General features: G+C 36.2%; 1 non-coding gene across 1 annotated transcript; it reads left to right on the forward strand.

Moving 5' to 3' along the window:
* Positions 1-251: 251 nt before the first annotated feature.
* On the forward strand, positions 252-358 carry LOC128287731 (small nucleolar RNA R71). Its single transcript, XR_008278431.1, has one exon. It is a non-coding gene; the product is annotated as a small nucleolar RNA R71 (small nucleolar RNA).
* Positions 359-5453: the final 5095 nt, after the last annotated feature.

Below are 5453 nucleotides of genomic sequence, written 5' to 3' on the forward strand. Positions count from 1 at the left end.
TCTTTTTATTTAAGAATTCTACCCAATTAGAGAGCATGGTGACCAAATCGATGTTATAAACGCTGACTGTTTTAGTTGGCTTTGTCCTCATGACTTGCTACTGACAGTTATTCAGTGACATCTCCTCTATAAACTCATAGGCGTCTTCCGGTGTTTTATTGTTGATGGTTCTGCTCGCTGCTGCGTTAACCATTTACTGAGTCGAATGATTCAGACCATTGTGAAATGTTTGTACTTGGAGCCAAAGCAGTAACCCATGGTGAGGGCACCTTCTCAGAAGGTCCTTGTATCTCTTCCATGCATCGTAAAGTGTTTCTAAATCCATCTGCACAAAAGAAGAGATATCATTACGTAATTTAGCCATTTTAGCCAGCAGAAAATATTTTAGTAAAACTTTTTCGGGCATTTGTTCCCAAGTAGTAATTGACCCTCGTGGTAACGAGTTCAACCACTATTTAGCTTTGTTCCTCAATGAAAAGGGAAACAACCGAAGACGCATGGCATCATCAGAAACGCCATTAATTTTAAATGTATCGCATAGTTCTAAGAAGTTGGCTAAATGAGCGTTGGGATCCTCATCTTGTAAACCATCAAACTGAACAAATTTTTATATCATTTGAATAGTGTTAGGTTTTAATTCAAAAGTATTTGCAGCTACAGCAGGTCTAACTATGCTAGATTCAGTTCCTGTTAAAGAAGGTTTAGCATAATCATACATAGTGCGTGGAGCAGGATTTTGATTAACCGCAATTGCAGGAGGTAGCTGATTTCTTTGGTTTTCAGCCATCTCTTCGGTTGGGGGTTGAGTATCATCTTCTTGCTCGTTCTCCGTGTATCTTAAGCTGTGCCTTATTTCTCTATCGTTTCTATGAACTGTATGATCGATTTCATCGTCAAAAAGTAATGGTCCCGACGAGTTTTTTCTAGTCATAAATTATAACAACCTACCAAGAGAAAGAAAGAGTAGGTTAATAAATAATAATAATAATTAAATTAAATTAAATTGCAAGAAAAATAAATGGCTAAAGTAATAAAAATTGAGCGTTCCAAATATCTTGGTTCCTCGGTAACGGCGCCAAAAACTTGATTGCCCCCAAAAACTTGATTGCGTTTTTTCGTGATGGGTTTTAAATATTTATAATTACTCATTCTTGAACTAATTATTATCGTGATGTAGGCAAGTGTACTTATCGAACAGTAGTATAGTTTTAGCAAGACCGGATTGTCAAACCCAAAGGAACTAAAAGTACTAATAATTACTGTCTTTTTATTATCTAGCCAAAGAATAAAGAGGTTTTGTTTTAATTAACTAATTATCTAAACTAAGAACGCAGAGAGAAAAGAATTGGGGAATTGCTTTTGGGAAAAATTGATTGACTTAAGAAAATACCTAAGGAAAAATCCACCTAGACTTTACTTGTTATTCTGGCTCTGAATCGGACAATTTATTCATTCAACTTGTTCCGTAGAGATCCCTAAGTTATGTTATTATCCCTATTCAAGACTAATAACGTCTAATACCTAGATTGAATAACTGAGACTTTTCTCTAATTAACACTCTAGGGTTGCATTAACTCGATCTATAGATCCCCTTATTAGGTTTCACCCTAATCTGGCAAAATCTTGTCACCTTATGTCTAGGCGCGCAATCAACTCCGCTTAATCATGACAAATGTACTCTTAGGCAGGGTCTATTCATCCTCTAAATAAGAGCATGTCTTGAATCAATATCCTGGGATATCAAAACAAGAATTAAGAGCACATAATTAAGAACAAGTTAAATATTTATCATACGATTCAAAAAATAATAACAAGATTCGTCTTAGGTTTCATTCCCCTTAGGTATTTAGGGGTTTTAGTTCATAAATAAATAAGAAAACATCTCAGAAGAATAAAGAATACAAAACATAAAGAAAACACAAAACTCCTAATGGGAAATTGAGGAGAGATCTTCAGTCTTGATGATGAATTCGACTTCTGAGATGGATCAATCGGCTTTCTTGGAGTAATTCCTTACTCCCCCTTCTCCGCCTCCTTTTTCTTCCTCCTCTAGGGTGTATTCATAGGCTTTGGAATGCCTAAAAACCCTCAAAATTAGCCTTTTCCGAATTGGACTCAACTTGGGCACGGTAGGGACATGCCCGTGGCACACGCCCATATTCGATTACTTCAGGCCATGTTCGAGCCTGCCAAATTGACACGGCCACGTGGTCTGCCCGTATGAGGAGGTCCAGGCCATGTTGATTTCGTACTTTGTCCCATTTTCTCTGTTTTTGGCCTGTTTCTCGTTCCTTTCACTCTCCTATGCTCTCCTAAGTATAAAACATGAAATTAAAGCATTAGGAGCATCGAATTCACCAATTCTAATGAGAAATCAACCATAAAATGTGGGGTAAAAATATGTATAATTTACAGTTTATCACCACACTAGTTACAAATAGAGATGAAGACCTCAGGTTAGAGCGTTGAGAGCCTCGCTCTTTTCCAGAATATCCCGTAGAGGTAGTAACACGATTATAATACTTCTTTATTTTCTTAGAGATAGATGATTTTGACTCACTCATAATCCATTTTCCAGAAACCCAAGTCTCTCTTTCAGCTTGTTTCTTTTCTTTACTCAATTCCTCAACTTTGTGTGGTCGACCGACTAACACCACAAATTCCCTTATTTTGAAAATTTTGATCAATAACTTGATACCTTCATTTAAACCCTCTTCGAAGCATTTACACATCTCAGTCTCGGTTAGAACCCATTTTCTAGCATATTTGCTCAACCAAACAAATTCTCATTTATACTCAGATACAGTCATGTCTCCCTACTTGAATTCTAAAAATTCTTTCTTTTTCTGATCCATAAATCTCTAACTAACATATTTGTTCCTGAATTCAGCCTACAAGAATTCCCATGTAATGTTCTCTCTTGGTACAACTGAAGTTATGGTATTCCGCCAATGATAAGTTGTATCTTTCAGTAGAGATACTACGCATTTCAGACATTCAGTAGGTGTACAAGATAATTCATCAAAAACCTGGATAGTATTTGCCAACCAAAATTCAGCCCTTTCCGAATCATCATCTATAATAGCTCTAAATTCTTCTACCCCATGTTTACGAATTTTATCTACTAGAGGCAACCTATTCTAGCGGGTTCAACACCCTATTGTACTTCAGGAACCTATTGGGAAGCAGATGGAGGATGTCGTTGTACAATGGGGTTTGTTCTTAAATATTTAGTAAACCATTCATTCATCAATTAAAAGAAGGCTTGTTTTGCCTCCTCACTTCGAGCCTCAGATATGGGTCCTTCACTACCAGATGTAGATGCAACTCTTTGAACTGAAGTTGAAGCATTACAACCAGCTTCTTCGGATTCAGCTCTAGCTTGGTTGGATGACATTACTATATGAAGAACACATTTAAAATGATCCGGAGACATCACACTATCACAAATTATATAATGGCATGTATAGATAAACTCGTGTTTACTACGTTAAATTTGAGAATTGACTAAACCATAGCTCTGATACCACTAAATGTAACACCCCTTAACCTATATTTGTCACCAAAATAGGGTTATGAAGCATTACCAAAACTTTCAAAACATTTATAGATAAATCATGTCAATCATTGTTCATTTTCTGAGATTATTCAAAACGTCCCTTAAATGGACCCTCGAGGCCCAATATGAGTATTAAAATCGAATTGGGACTTCAACAGAAATTCTAAGAATTTTCGCAAAATTTCAAAAATTTTCTAAGTTACAGGGCTCACGCACCTGTGTGGTCCAAGGGACACGCCCGTGTGACCCTGGGACATACCCATGCTACAGGCCGTGTTTGACCCCATATAGCTCTCCAACTTGTGCACACGGCCATGCTACACGTCCGTGTGTTAGGCCGTGTAGTTAATTTTATTTTTCAAATTTAAGTACAAGTTTCACACAGCTAAGACACACGCCCATGTTCTAGGCCGTATAGCACACGCGGCAGAGACACACATCTGTGTCTCTGTCTGTATGCTCAATTCTGATCATTCTGTTTCTCAAATTTAAGGTGTAGGGGACAACGACCTAACCACACGCCCATGTACCAAGCCGTGTGTCACACACGGTCTAGGCACACGAACATGTGTCTACCCCTGTGGACAAAATAAAGCTATTTCTAGCTTTATTTCTCACCCAAAATCACATCAATGATCTGCACTTAAACTCAGATCCAAATACCAACCATTTCAAGCATTCAAATTAAACAAACTCTATCATTCAACATGGCATTTCATTACATGCATACATGTTTATAATCTTTTCTTAGTATATTCCATATGATAGGCATAATTTGAACAACCTTTTAACCTGTATATAACTACCATAGTATGACATTACAAGTATATAAAAAACAACCATTACTAGCCATTCTAATGGCTAGATTACAAACCACATACTTAAGCCATATATGGCCAAATTAGCCTATACATGTCATTATACCAAAATTATTTTACTATATATACCCAAAATAAGCTACTGGATAGTGTGATGATGCTCCAATGATCTCCAACCTTCGTGAGCTTTTGAGCACTATAAAATAGGGAAAAATAAAATGGAGTAAGCATTACATGCTTAGTAAGTTTGTATAACGGAAAGTAAACTTACCAATCCCTTTTATTAAATCTAAGCATACAATATCATGTTTTCCATCCATTTGGCAAAATTGCCTAAACACATTCGTTCAATCAAACATGTTAGTCATAAAATTTACATATACATCTAGTAAGGATGGATAAGCTCATCATGCAATATTCTTTCAACCCATTATACATTTCATCTCATAAATCCCTTATCGTGCCAAGAGTTTTGTGTCCATTGAATCATTAAAATTTCGATGGATGCTCAAATAGTACACTCGAGGTGTACGATTCAATAACCTGTCAATTCTTATTTAAGAGTACCCATTAGGGCACTTAACCAAAGAACTCACTCTCGAGCCACATGTCGTATAACATGATTACCAGTTCAGGCTAAATCCTTTATATAATAAATGCTCAGAAGAGCTAAATTAAGATTACCACTCCAGGCTAAATCTTAATTGTAACATATACTCGAGAGGTATCGTCTTAATATTACCCGTTCGGGCTAAATCCTTTCTATAATAAGGTCAATAGGATTGCTCGTTTGATAAATCCCATCAGCAACAAATGTAGGATTTCATTCATTTCGGGAAAGCATATATATTTATAGGAATTCAATATTCGAACGAGACTTAACCTCTTTTCACCATTTCAAGCATGTATTCAATTTTTCATTATATTTATTAAATAGTTCACATCAATATAAGTAATATTTCATACAAACAAAACATTCAATTAAACATATCCACATGCTCGGTTAAGTTACACAAACTTACCTCGACACTGGTTCGCGTTTAAAATGTACTAATCCGAAACCTTTTCTTTTCCTC

This window comes from Gossypium arboreum, chromosome 13 (assembly GCF_025698485.1).
Source record: "Gossypium arboreum isolate Shixiya-1 chromosome 13, ASM2569848v2, whole genome shotgun sequence".
Taxonomy (NCBI): Eukaryota; Viridiplantae; Streptophyta; class Magnoliopsida; order Malvales; family Malvaceae; genus Gossypium; species Gossypium arboreum.